Source organism: Bufo gargarizans, chromosome 3 (genome assembly GCF_014858855.1).
Source record: "Bufo gargarizans isolate SCDJY-AF-19 chromosome 3, ASM1485885v1, whole genome shotgun sequence".
NCBI lineage: Eukaryota > Metazoa > Chordata > Amphibia > Anura > Bufonidae > Bufo > Bufo gargarizans.
This window is the reverse complement of record NC_058082.1, coordinates 118,131,900-118,146,977: the sequence shown is the minus strand read 5'-3', so window position 1 is coordinate 118,146,977 and position 15,078 is coordinate 118,131,900. Positions and strand designations below refer to the sequence as shown.

The 15,078-nt window shown below is 46.5% G+C and overlaps 1 protein-coding gene across 2 annotated transcripts in view; it reads right to left on the bottom strand.

The window, feature by feature from the left end:
• The window catches only part of LOC122931898 (retinol dehydrogenase 7-like), a 149,281-nt gene that overhangs the window by 43,767 nt on the left and 90,436 nt on the right, over nt 1-15,078 (bottom strand). Inside the window, exon 1 of one of the 2 annotated variants that reach the window (XM_044285965.1) lies at nt 6,092-6,168. The exons of the other annotated variant lie outside the window; for it this stretch is intronic. The gene's annotated coding sequence lies outside the window, so the exon portion shown is untranslated. Of the gene's footprint in view, nt 1-6,091; nt 6,169-15,078 lie in introns of those variants that run through there. 2 annotated transcript variants of the gene reach the window in all.

The window sequence follows — 15,078 nt, the reverse complement described above, 5'->3', positions numbered from 1 at the left end:
GTTATAATTCACGCCCCAGGTTAGGAATGCCAGAGTGGTGTGATGGTTTATAATGTCTCTGTATGGTGGTGATAATGGTGTCAACGGTGTCTCCTACCTGGGTACGGCTGGACTCCTGGCTCACTTGCAATAAATTGAGTGTAGTGATAGTAGGAGTAATAGAGGAATTTTGCAGCAGAAATTGATGTCCACACCTTTGGTGAAGTTCAAACTTGTCATTACTGAAGATAACTTTCATCCAAGCATTGTACAGCTTTAGTCTTAGGTCCAAGCAGGCTTTCAGCAATGGTTGGCAGGAATGAATCTTCTGCACTATAAATCTGGAGCTTGCAGGAAAGGACATCTGCTTAGTAGCTCTGAAACTGTGGCAGGAATTTGGCTTCTGCACTTCTCTATATCTTCTGCTTTGTGGGGACTGACTAGCTGAGTAGGAATATGGCTTTTCCTAGGTCTCTGGACTTTACTCACAGATCGGCTCACAGGGAATGCTTTCGTCCTAGAACTCTGGAGGTTGTCTGCTTTCTTGTCATCCAGCTGAGGCTGCAGGGCTCAGGCTGGGGTTGTGATCAATGTCTCAGCCGAAACAAGATCCTGGCTTTCTTCCCTATATTGGAGAGCTCCTAACACACACCCTACCCCTAGCTGGGGGTGGGCTACACTCCTTTCTAACTTCCTCCTCCACCCATTCTGTAGGATGTGGGAACAGTCCACACCTCCACAGAGGGGGAGCTAATCTGAAATGAACCATTCCAGCTTAGAAATACTAAACTGTAGCTAAGTCTTTACCAACCCATTGCTGCCACCTGCTGGTGAACCTGGAAAATTACAAAAATAATTTACATTTAACATGGTTTATGCATATTTGTGAGTGATATAATGTAAAATCATATCAGGTGACAAGGTAAAGGCTCTTAAAAGATAGAAGCGGGGTAGAGGCGTGTAGTAACACAACTCTAGGGTGTTACACAAACACCAGAACAGCAATGCCACAGATGAAGATACATAAGGTATAGACCTTAATCATAGGCAATCTGTGGCCAGCAGGCTGCCTGTTAAATAGAGGTGGAAAGGAGTCATGTGACGTGGCCAGCGTCACACGACTCGTCCCGCTGCATACAGCTGAGTGCCGAGTGCCCATCTCGGCGCTCAGACTCCTTACAGTAACCATGGGAGCAGAGGACGCCGGCCACGTTAAGGAGGCATGCGCGGCCGGGTCCTCCCCGCCCCCTGTTACTCTGGAGACTAGGACGTAGCGCATGTCCTAGCTCCAAACTTACCGCAGGGCGCCTGCGGTGCAGAGAGAAAGAAGTGCGAAGTCGGCGCCCTGTGACATCCTCCCATAGTTTTAAATAAAATTCCACCACAGAGGCCCTTCCAGCCAAGGAGGCAGCCTAGATTCCCACGCGTAAATAGATGCTATAGGAGTGCCCAGGGGGGTCCCAGATGAGTTCAAAGCTATAAGTCAAGTGGCCGCAGGGTTTGAATCTTTAATCCCTATAGTTACTATAAACAAAAATGTGTATTGGATCAACTACATCTATTACAATCAGCAGAGATTTGTGAATTACACCAGAGATGCATTAAATGGTAAAGTGGAGCAGCTGGGGCCCACTAGTGTTATGGCATTCAAAAATAGAATGGCCCTGGACATGCTACTGGCAGAAAAATGTGGTGTGTGCAAAATGATTGGTGAAACCTGCTGTACTGTAATTTCTGATAACTTAGGACCAAATGGACAGGTCATGAATGACCTGAAGGGACTTACTTCTCTTTCAGAAGAGTTAAAGAGAAATTCTGGAGCGGATAGTTCATGGGAAAATTGGTTCGAAAACTGGATTGAAAATTGGAAACGGACCTGGTTACAAATTGGAATGGTTATAATCATGGTATTATTGATCCTTTGGTATTATTGATCCTTGCAGTAATCGTTTGTTGTGTCATCCGCCGCATTAGGAGGCTTCTGCTCAAAGCCGTAGCTGAGGCTACCCCAGAGATGATCATGAGAGAAATACATGAGGATGGGAGACAAAGTCCACTTAGTTCTGTTGCCCCGCCCCGCTTACGATGCCACCTGGAGATCATCGACAATAGGGACTGACATCTGACTTTTCCATGCTAAGTTCAGTGTTATGGGATGCTATACACGAGGCTAGGTTGTCATGGAAGCTGGGTAAGAGGATTTGGAGCATGGGGACAGATGTGCTAGGCTTTCATTAGGGAAAAAATGAGGTCCAAGGGGGGATTGATAGACATATGGACTACATTCTTTGATTTAGCTAAGAAAGCTCCCACATACTCTAGCTATTAGACAACACCTTATCTTCTCCAGAGCACAAAGGTTCCATCCTACGGAAGAGAAAACGCCTCCTTGCTACGTCATATATGCTTTTTTGTTGTTAGTGAAAACTCCATTACAAGATGGCGCTTACAGCTAGATATTTACATAGTTCACATACCCCAGTTAGTAAAACAATGCACAATGGGCAGATGACAAGTGTTATCTCTTTTCATATTTTCATATTTTAGCCGATGTGATGATGCCACATGCCTCAGGGGGAATGCCCCTCTGATGACTTTATAAACTTCTGTACTTCCTGTAATAAATGAGAATTTGCTTTGACCCCAGTGTGTGTGTCACAGTTATCTTCTTCCGTGCACGTAAAACCCTCGGGTTACTATTAATTTGGAGCAGTAGAGCAAACGTGATCGACCCTGATTAGGGGCATCTTCCACACTGTCAATGATGAAACATAGAGGATAGCGCCCCTTAGTTTTACTATACTTTTCTTGATATGTAACCTGAGAAGCCAGGTAGCTGGCAAATTGATGTAATGTTACACCTGCTGACTCTTGCTCTTTAGTACTTTTATACATGTTATGGTGGGTTCATATCCGTGTTCTGGATTCCGTTATGGCTTTCCGTTAGAAAATGGCTAAAACGGAAAATAAAGGAATCCAGAAGACAGAAGGACGGATCCGTTATGCTGCCCATAGACTTGTATTATGGCGGAATGCAAAACGGAAGCCTTTTAAAGGCATTCCGTTTTGCTTTCCATCTTATTAGACGTCTATGGGGAAGTATAACGGATCCTTCTGGTTTTCGTTATGCAGAACGGAGAAAAAAGTCCTGTCGACAGGACTTTGTTTTCCGTCTTGCATAACAGCCTCTAAAGGCTTCCTTTTTGACTTCCATCTTATGGATTCCGTTATTTTCCGTTATAACCATTTTAAAACGGAAAGCCATAATGGAATCCAGAACGCATTCTTAATTAAGAAAGAAAAAAAAGTAATGCTGAGACAGCGGGCGTGCTGCCTAGGAGTGATCATGGTGCCACACACTAAGGGCTCCTGCACACGAAAGTATTTTCTTTCCGCGTCTGTTTTTTTTCCAGATAGTTTGAGGAACCATTCTTTTCAATGTGTACGCAAAAAAAATGGAAGTTTCTCTGTGTGCATTCCGTTTCCCTATGTCCATATTTCCGTTCCGCAAAAAAAAAAAAAAATAGAACATGTCCTACTATTGTCCGCATTATGGATAAGGATAGTACTATTCTATTAGGGGCCAGCTGTTCCGTTCTGCAAAATACGGAACGCACACAGACGTCATCTGTATATTTTGCAGATCTGTTTTTTGCGAACCGCAAAATACATACGGTCATGTGCATGAGCCCTAAGAGAGAGATATCATGTTTGGGTAGGTTAGTAGATGAAGGAAACACAATAAGTTCAGTTTTTGAAAGATATTAGATAAATATTATATTACAGATAAATATTAGATACATTTTAGAAAATGCACTGCTCAAATCAATAACACTTTCATGTAACACTTTATTTCTAATATTGCATCTTCTGTTCTGATTTGATCTGTTCTTCAGATCTTCTAATTTTTCTTTAAGACCATCCAACCTTTCCTCGTTAACTCTTGATTTATTTTTAATTACATAAAATGTTGCCCCTACTTTTACTTAGTTGTTTAGACATCTCTGCTACTGTCAAATTTAACTCCTTCTTAAACACTTTAGGATATTCAGGAGCAACTCATTAGCTGGTATATTAACATTCTGTGTGCCCACAAGATCTGTTTCAGAACATTTACTTTCTTCCATAGGGTTAGCAGAGGCCATATTCCCCACCATATTTTCACCCCTAGAATTCTGCATATTTAGGCTGCTGTTTTCCTTTTACCCCTAGGCACTGAAGTTCCTATAGTTACAGACCGAAATAAAACTTTTCCCTATGCTAACTACAGTACCTATATACAGTATATAAAGTAGCAACAATAGCAACATATTCTCACTGTACAGTCCTAGTGCTTTCAAAACCTTCGATACTACCTTCTGTAAAGGGGTATTCCCTACTTGAACATTGTGGATATATAGCTAGGATATGGCCCCAATGTCCAACAGGTTCAGTTCCCACCTCTGGGACCAGTACCTATACTTAGAACAGAGCCCACAAAGTGCATGCACAGCCGTCCTCCATTAATTTCTGTGGGAGTGGCGAAAATAGCTAAGCGGCTCGCTTGGCTATTTTTAGAAGTCCCATTTAAATTAATGGGAAGCACATCACAAAAGCACGGGCACTGCTCCATTTACTTTTATGGGGCTTCTGGAAATAGCGGAGCCAGTGCTCGGTTGTTTTTAGGCCCCTTTCTAAGCATAAGTGCGGGTCCCAAAAGTGGGAACCACACCCAGTGGCGTATTAAGGAGGGGGAGAGCGGTCCACCCCAGGTGCTGGCTCTCAGCGGGAGGCCAGAAGCAATGAGCTCTTCCATCAATACAAATGGAAGCACTCTTTGCTGGAGCACTGGGAGCTGATGTCCTGTCACTCACCGCTCAGCTCCCAGCGCCCCTGCCCTCCTTCAGGCCGGTGGCGCACAGAATGGTGAAGCAGGGAGACTTCTCCCAGCTACACCATTCAGCCTGCAGACACAGCTCAAGCTGCCAGCCTGTGTGAGTGGAGCCAGTGACCCGGAAATCTGCATAAGCTCCGCCCACACTGTGTTGCAGAGCGATCTGTGCCTGCAGGGAAGTGAGGTATGTGAGCTTCAGGAACGGGACAAGGTCAGTAGTTACTGTGTTTTTTTTTTTTTTTATTACAGAGGGGGCACAGATGGCTTTATTAATATGGAGGGGGCACAGAGGGCTTCATTACTATGGAGGGGGCACAGAGGGCATTACTAATGTTAAGGGGCACAATGGGCATTTTTACTATGGAGCGGGCACAGAGCCAGAAGGCATTACTACAATGAAGAGGGCACAGAGGGCATTATTCCTGTGAAGGGGCACAATGGGAATTTTTACTATGGAGGGGCACAGAGGGCATTACTAACACAGTGGGCATTACTACTATTAAAGGGGCACAATGGGCATTATTACTGTGAAGAGGGCACAATGGGGATTATTACTATGAAGGGGACACAGTGGGGATTATTACTATCAAGGGGGCACAATGGGGATTGTTACTGTGAAGGGGGCACGATGCAGATTATTACTGTGAAGGAGGCACAGAGAGGGCATTACAACTGTGAAAGGGGCACAGAGAGGGCATAACTACTGTGAGGGGGCACACATCTGTACAAACTACTGTAAAGGTTGTTCTATTAGGGCAATACTACTGTGAGGGGGTACAATTTTTTTAAAGTATTGGGGGGGGAGCTGACAGAGAAAGGACCCACCCCGGGTGCAAAACACCCTAAGCACGCCACTGCCCACACCTTTCAGACATTGGGGGGAATATTGTAGCGATATGCCCCCAATGTCCAAAATGAGAATACACCTTTAAGTTTACAATTGATCAGTCTACCTGTATGGATCACATGGAAGATAAACTACATATTAAATAGTATAATTGACAGTTGCTTTATTGCTTTTTTTCCATGTTCTATACATTTTCTGCAAGTTCTATATAGTACATGATAATTACAGGAAAAACAGGAAAAAAACAGCTAACAAAAGAAAAGGGCCATTCTACTCTTTATAGGATACATATAACCATACTTTTATTTTCTATATACTGGTTGCACACTCATTCAGAATCCGAATATGCTGCAAAATCCTAAAATAAAGAATTTTATATAAGCAGAGCATACCTCTGGGAAACTTGGTACTCTTCCGAAGTTCTCCTTAGTGTGTACGTTCAGTATGTTGTACAGAGATGGTCTTACCCACATAGTCAAGCCTTTGCTATGAATCCCTGCATATAGAGGTTAAAGAGGTAATGGAAAATCACATACATTGAATAGTAAAGCAATGAAAGGAAACATGTTTTAGAGGGGAAATGCTAAAACAGGAGGTCATGTTTTAAAATGTTAACTATACACAAGGGAAACACAAGGAAGTACTTCTTCCCGAAAAGGGTGTAGTGTTCACGGAATACTTTAAAAGCAGAGGTGGTAAATGAGAATACTGAGGGAGTTCAAAAGTTCTTATGTTCAGAACAATGATTGGATAAAACCAATGGTTTATATAGCATATGGTTATTCAATGGTCTTAATTAGAGTTGAGCGAACACCTGGATGTTCGGGTTCGAGAAGTTCGGCCGAACATCCCGGAAATGTTCGGGTTCGGGATCCGAACCCGATCCGAACTTCGTCCCGAACCCGAACCCCATTGAAGTCAATGGGGACCCGAACTTTTCGGCACTAAAAAGGCTGTAAAACAGCCCAGGAAAGAGCTAGAGGGCTGCAAAAGGCAGCAACATGTAGGTAAATCCCCTGCAAACAAATGTGGATAGGGAAATGAATTAAAATAAAAATTAAATAAATAAAAATTAACCAAAATCAATTGGAGAGAGGTTCCATAGCAGAGAATCTGGCTTCCCGTCACCCACCACTGGAACAGTCCATTCTCAGATATTTAGGCCCCGGCACCCAGGCAGAGGAGAGAGGTCCCGTAACAGAGAATCTGTCTTCATGTCAGCAGAGAATTAGTCTGCATGTCATAGCAGAGAATGAGGCTTCACGTCAGCCACCACTGCAACAGTCCATTGGCATATATTTAGGCCCAGCACACACACAGGCAGAGGAGAGAGGTCCCGTAACAGAGAATCTGGCTTCATGTCAGCAGAGAATCAGTCTGCATGTCATAGCAGAGAATGAGGCTTCACGTCACCCACCACTGCAACAGTCCATTGGCATATATTTAGGCCTAGCACACAGGCAGAGCAGAGAGGTCCCGTAACAGACAATCTGGCTTCATGTCAGCAGAGAATCAGTCTGCATGTCATAGCAGAGAATGAGGCTTCACGTCACCCACCACTGCAACAGTCCATTGGCATATATTTAGGCCCAGCACCCAGGCAGAGGAGGGAGGTCCCGTAACAGAGAATCTGTCTTCATGTCAGCAGAGAATTAGTCTGCATGTCATAGCAGAGAATGAGGCTTCACGTCAGCCACCACTGCAACAGTCCATTGGCATATATTTAGGCCCAGCACACACACAGGCAGAGGAGAGAGGTCCCGTAACAGAGAATCTGGCTTCATGTCAGCAGAGAATCAGTCTGCATGTCATAGCAGAGAATGAGGCTTCACGTCACCCACCACTGCAACAGTCCATTGGCATATATTTAGGCCTAGCACACAGGCAGAGCAGAGAGGTCCCGTAACAGACAATCTGGCTTCATGTCAGCAGAGAATCAGTCTGCATGTCATAGCAGAGAATGAGGCTTCACGTCACCCACCACTGCAACAGTCCATTGGCATATATTTAGGCCTAGCACACAGGCAGAGCAGAGAGGTCCCGTAACAGACAATCTGGCTTCATGACAGCAGAGAATTAGTCTGCATGTCATAGCAGAGAATGAGGCTTCACGTCAGCCACCACTGCAACAGTCCATTGGCATATATTTAGGCCCAGCACACACACAGGCAGAGGAGAGAGGTCCCGTAACAGAGAATCTGGCTTCATGTCAGCAGAGAATCAGTCTGCATGTCATAGCAGAGAATGAGGCTTCACGTCAGCCACCACTGCAACAGTCCATTGGCATATATTTAGGCCCAGCACACACACAGGCAGAGGAGAGAGGTCCCGTAACAGAGAATCTGGCTTCATGTCAGCAGAGAATCAGTCTGCATGTCATAGCAGAGAATGAGGCTTCACGTCAGCCACCACTGCAACAGTCCATTGGCATATATTTAGGCCCAGCACCCAGGCAGAGGAGGGAGGTCCCGTAACAGAGAATCTGTCTTCATGTCAGCAGAGAATTAGTCTGCATGTCATAGCAGAGAATGAGGCTTCACGTCAGCCACCACTGCAACAGTCCATTGGCATATATTTAGGCCCAGCACACACACAGGCAGAGGAGAGAGGTCCCGTAACAGAGAATCTGGCTTCATGTCAGCAGAGAATCAGTCTGCATGTCATAGCAGAGAATGAGGCTTCACGTCACCCACCACTGCAACAGTCCATTGGCATATATTTAGGCCTAGCACACAGGCAGAGCAGAGAGGTCCCGTAACAGACAATCTGGCTTCATGTCAGCAGAGAATCAGTCTGCATGTCATAGCAGAGAATGAGGCTTCACGTCACCCACCACTGCAACAGTCCATTGGCATATATTTAGGCCTAGCACACAGGCAGAGCAGAGAGGTCCCGTAACAGACAATCTGGCTTCATGACAGCAGAGAATCAGTCTGCATGTCATAGAAGAGAATGAGGCTTCACGTCACCCACCACTGCAACAGTCCATTGGCATATATTTAGGCCTAGCACACAGGCAGAGCAGAGAGGTCCCGTAACAGACAATCTGGCTTCATGTCAGCAGAGAATCAGTCTGCATGTCATAGCAGAGAATGAGGCTTCACGTCACCCACCACTGCAACAGTCCATTGGCATATATTTAGGCCTAGCACACAGGCAGAGCAGAGAGGTCCCGTAACAGACGATCTGGCTTCATGTCAGCAGAGAATCAGTCTGCATGTCATAGCAGAGAATCAGGCTTCACGTCAGCCACCACTGCAACAGTCCATGGTCATAAATTTAGGCCCAGCACCCAGGCAGAGGAGAGAGGTCCCGTAACAGACAATCTGGCTTCATGTCAGCAGAGAATTAGTCTGCATGTCATAGCAGAGAATCAGGCTTCATGTCAGCCACCACTGCAACAGTCCATTGGCATATATTTAGGCCTAGCACACAGGCAGAGGAGAGGTTCATTCAACTTTGGGTAGCATCGCAATATAATGGTAAAATGAAAATAAAAATAGGATTGAATGAGGAAGTGCCCTGGAGTCCAATAATATATGGTTATGGGGAGGTAGTTAATGTCTAATCTGGACAAGGGACGGACAGGTCCTGTGGGATCCATGCCTGGTTCATTTTTATGAACGTCAGCTTGTCCACATTGGCTGTAGACAGGCGGCTGCGTTTGTCTGTAATGACGCCCCCTGCCGTGCTGAATACACGTTCAGACAAAACGCTGGCTGCCGGGCAGGCCAGCACCTCCAAGGCATAAAAGGCTAGCTCTGGCCACGTGGACAATTTAGAGACCCAGAAGTTGAATGGGGCCGAACCATCAGTCAGTACGTGGAGGGGTGTGCACACGTACTGTTCCACCATGTTAGTGAAATGTTGCCTCCTGCTAACACGTTGCGTATCAGGTGGTGGTGCAGTTAGCTGTGGCGTGTTGACAAAAGTTTTCCACATCTCTGCCATGCTAACCCTGCCCTCAGAGGAGCTGGCCGTGACACAGCTGCCTTGGCGACCTCTTGCTCCTCCTCTGCCTTGGCCTTGGGCTTCCACTTGTTCCCCTGTGACATTTGGGAATGCTCTCAGTAGCGCGTCTACCAACGTGCGCTTGTACTCGCGCATCTTCCTATCACGCTCCAGTGCAGGAAGTAAGGTGGGCACATTGTCTTTGTAGCGTGGATCCAGCAGGGTGGCAACCCAGTAGTCCGCACAGGTTAAAATGTGGGCAACTCTGCTGTCGTTGCGCAGGCACTGCAGCATGTAGTCGCTCATGTGTGCCAGGCTGCCCAGGGGTAAGGACAAGCTGTCCTCTGTGGGAGGCGTATCGTCATCGTCCTGCCTTTCCCCCCAGCCACGCACCAGTGATGGACCCGAGCTGCGTTGGGTGCCACCCCGCTGTGACCATGCTTCATCCTCATCCTCCTCCACCTCCTCCTCATCCTCGTCCTCCTCGTCCTCCAGTAGTGGGCCCTGGCTGGCCACATTTGTACCTGGCCTCTGCTGTTGCAAAAAACCTCCCTCTGAGTCACTTCGAAGAGACTGGCCTGAAAGTGCTAAAAATGACCCCTCTTCCTCATCCTCCTCCTCCTCCTGGGCCACCTCCTGTTCCATCATCGCCCTAAGTGTTTTCTCAAGGAGACATAGAAGTGGTATTGTAACGCTGATAACGGTGTCATCGCCACTGGCCATGTTGGTGGAGTACTCGAAACAGCGCAACAGGGCACACAGGTCTCGCATGGAGGCCCAGTCATTGGTGGTGAAGTGGTGCTGTTCTGTAGTGCGACTGACCCGTGCGTGCTGCAGCTGAAACTCCACTATGGCCTGCTGCTGCTCGCACAGTCTGTCCAGCATGTGCAAGGTGGAGTTCCACCTGGTGGGCACGTCGCATATGAGGCGGTGAGCGGGAAGGCCGAAGTTACGCTGTAGCGCAGACAGGCGAGCAGCGGCAGGATGTGAACGCCGGAAGCGCGAACAGACGGCCCGCACTTTATGCAGCAGCTCTGACATGTCGGGGTAGTTGTGAATGAACTTCTGCACCACCAAATTCAGCACATGCGCCAAGCAAGGGATGTGCGTCAAATTGGCTAGTCCCAGAGCTGCAACGAGATTTCGCCCATTATCACACACCACCAGGCCGGGCTTGAGGCTCACCGGCAGCAACCACTCGTCGGTCTGTTGTTCAATACCCCGCCACAACTCCTGTGCGGTGTGGGGCCTGTCCCCCAAACATATGAGTTTCAGAATGGCCTGCTGACGTTTACCCCGGGCTGTGCTGAAGTTGGTGGTGAAGGTGTGTGGCTGACTGGATGAGCAGGTGGAAGAAGAGGAGGAGGAAGCCGAGAAGGAGGAGGTGGCAACAGGAGGCAAAGAATGTTGCCCTGCGATCCTTGGCGGCGGCAGGACGTGCGCCAAACAGCTCTCCGCCTGGGGCCCAGCTGCCACTACATTTACCCAGTGTGCAGTTAGGGAGATATAGCGTCCCTGGCCGTGCTTACTGGTCCACGTATCTGTGGTTAGGTGGACCTTGCTACAGATGGCGTTGCGCAGTGCACACTTGATTTTATCGGATACTTGGTTGTGCAGGGAAGGCACGGCTCTCTTGGAGAAGTAGTGCCGGCTGGGAACAACATACTGTGGGACAGCAAGCGACATGAGCTGTTTGAAGCTGTCTGTGTCCACCAGCCTAAATGACAGCATTTCATAGGCCAGTAGTTTAGAAATGCTGGCATTCAGGGCCAGGGATCGAGGGTGGCTAGGTGGGAATTTACGCTTTCTATCAAATGTTTGTGAGATGGAGAGCTGAACGCTGGCGTGTGACATGGTTGAGACGCTTGGTGACGGAGGTGGTGGTGGTGGTGTTGGTGGTACATCCCCTGTTTGCTGGGCGGCAGGTGCCAACGTTCCTCCAGAGGCGGAGGAAGAGGCCGAGGCGGCAGCAGCAGAATAGGCCGAGGCGGCAGCAGCAGAAGAGGTAGCAGGGGGAGCCTGAGTGACTTCCTTGGTTTTAAGGTGTTTACTCCACTGCAGTTCATGCTTTGCATGCAGGTGCCTGGTCATGCAGGTTGTGCTCAGGTTCAGAACGTTAATGCCTCGCTTCAGGCTCTGATGGCACAGCGTGCAAACCACTCGGGTCTTGTCGTCAGCACATTGTTTGAAGAAGTGCCATGCCAGGGAACTCCTTGAAGCTGCCTTTGGGGTGCTCGGTCCCAGATGGCGGCGGTCAGTAGCAGGCGGAGTCTCTTGGCGGCGGGTGTTCTGCTTTTGCCCACTGCTCCCTCTTTTGCTACGCTGTTGGCTCGGTCTCACTACTGCCTCTTCCTCCGAACTGTGAAAGTCAGTGGCACGACCTTCATTCCATGTGGGGTCTAGGACCTCATCGTCCCCTGCATCGTCTTCCACCCAGTCTTGATCCCTGACCTCCTGTTCAGTCTGCACACTGCAGAAAGACGCAGCAGTTGGCACCTGTGTTTCGTCATCATCAGAGACATGCTGAGGTGGTATTCCCATGTCCTCATCATCAGGAAACATAAGTGGTTGTGCGTCAGTGCATTCTATGTCTTTCACCGCTGGGGAAGGGCTAGGTGGATGCCCTTGGGAAACCCTGCCAGCGGAGTCTTCAAACAGCATAAGAGACTGCTGCATAACTTGAGGCTGAGACAGTTTCCCTGGTATGCATGGGGGTGATGTGACAGACTGATGGGGTTGGTTTTCAGGCGCCATCTGTGCGCTTTCTGCAGAAGACTGGGTGGGAGATAATGTGAACGTGCTGGATCCACTGTCGGCCACCCAATTGACTAATGCCTGTACCTGCTCAGGCCTTACCATCCTTAGAACGGCATTGGGCCCCACCATATATCGCTGTAAATTCTGGCGGCTACTGGGACCTGAGGTAGTTGGTACACTAGGACGTGTGGATGTGGCAGAACGGCCACGTCCTCTCCCAGCACCAGAGGGTCCACTAACACCACCACGACCATGTCCACGTCCGCGTCCCTTACTAGATGTTTTTCTCATTGTTATGGTTCACCACAACAACAAATATATTATTTGGCCCAATGTATTGTATTCAAATTCAGCGGTATATAAATTTGAGGCCTAGTATTTAGGCGCTGGGTGACCGGTATGGATTTAGTGACAGAATTAGACTTGGAAATGCACAGAAGCGTGTGTGTGAAGTTATTCTGAATGACCCTATGTGCACCTTCAATATTATATACCCTTTTAGGGATAGATTTCAAATAGCTCTGATATAGCAGAAACCACTAAATTATGAAATTGCTAAATTGGGAATTGTACTTCAACCCAGAACAAAAAATGTGCTTTGACGGACACTAAATATCTTGCCCAGCAACAACAGTACAGCGGTGGGTAACGAGAGATTTAGAGGGATTTAAATTTGAGGCCTAGTATTTAGGCGCTGGGTCACCGGTATGGATTTAGTGACAGAATTAGACTTGGAAATACACAGTAGCGGGTGTGTGTGAAGTTATTCTGAATGACCCTATGTGCACCTTCAATATTATATACCCTTTTTGGGATAGATTTCAAATAGCTCTGATATAGCAGGAACCACTAAATTATGAAATTGCTAAATTGGGAATTGTACTTCAACCCAGAACAAAAAATGTGCTTTGACGGGCACTAAATAACTTTCCCAGCTACAACAGGACAACGGTAACGAGAGATTTAGAGGGATTTAAATTTGAGGCCTAGTATTTAGGCGCTGGGTGACAGGTATGGGTTTAGTGACAGAATTAGACTTGGAAATACACAGTAGCGGGTGTGTGTGAAGTTATTCTGAATGACCCTATGTGCACCTTCAATATTATATACCCTTTTAGGGATAGATTTCAAATAGCTCTGATATAGCAGAAACCACTAAATTATGAAATTGCTAAATTGGGAATTGTACTTCAACCCAGAACAAAAAATGTGCTTTGACGGACACTAAATATCTTGCCCAGCAACAACAGTACAGCGGTGGGTAACGAGAGATTTAGAGGGAATTAAATTTGAGGCCTAGTATTTAGGCGCTGGGTCACCGGTATGGATTTAGTGACAGAATTAGACTTGGAAATACACAGTAGCGGGTGTGTGTGAAGTTACTCTGAATGACCCTATGTGCACCTTCAATATTATATACCCTTTTTGGGATAGATTTCAAATAGCTCTGATATAGCAGGAACCACTAAATTATGAAATTGCTAAATTGGGAATTGTACTTCAACCCAGAACAAAAAATGTGCTTTGACGGGCACTAAATAACTTTCCCAGCTACAACAGGACAACGGTAACGAGAGATTTAGAGGGATTTAAATTTGAGGCCTAGTATTTAGGCGCTGGGTGACAGGTATGGGTTTAGTGACAGAATTAGACTTGGAAATACACAGTAGCGGGTGTGTGTGAAGTTATTCTGAATGACCCTATGTGCACCTTCAATATTATATACCCTTTTTGGGATAGATTTCAAATAGCTCTGATATAGCAGAAACCACTAAATTATGAAATTGCTAAATTGGGAATTGTACTTCAACCCAGAACAAAAAATGTGCTTTGACGGACACTAAATATCTTGCCCAGCAACAACAGTACAGCGGTGGGTAACGAGAGATTTAGAGGGAATTAAATTTGAGGCCTAGTATTTAGGCGCTGGGTCACCGGTATGGATTTAGTGACAGAATTAGACTTGGAAATACACAGTAGCGGGTGTGTGTGAAGTTACTCTGAATGACCCTATGTGCACCTTCAATATTATATACCCTTTTTGGGATAGATTTCAAAGAGCTCTGATATAGCAGGAACCACTAAATTATGAAATTGCTAAATTGAGAATTGTATTTCAACCCAGAACAAGAAATGTGCTTGAACGGACACTAAATAACTCGCCCAGCTACAGCACTAGGGACAGATTTAGCTGGATATAAATTTGAGGCCTAGTATTTAGGCGCTGGGTGACAGGTATGGGTTTAGTGACAGAATTAGACTTGGAAATACACAGTAGCGGGTGTGTGTGAAGTTATTCTGAATGACCCTATGTGCACCTTCAATATTATATACCCTTTTAGGGATAGATTTCAAATAGCTCTGATATAGCAGAAACCACTAAATTATGAAATTGCTAAATTGGGAATTGTACTTCAACCCAGAACAAAAAATGTGCTTTGACGGACACTAAATATCTTGCCCAGCAACAACAGTACAGCGGTGGGTAACGAGAGATTTAGAGGGAATTAAATTTGAGGCCTAGTATTTAGGCGCTGGGTCACCGGTATGGATTTAGTGACAGAATTAGACTTGGAAATACACAGTAGCGGGTGTGTGTGAAGTTATTCTGAATGACCCTATGTGCACCTTCAATATTATATACCCTTTTTGGGATAGATTTCAAATAGCT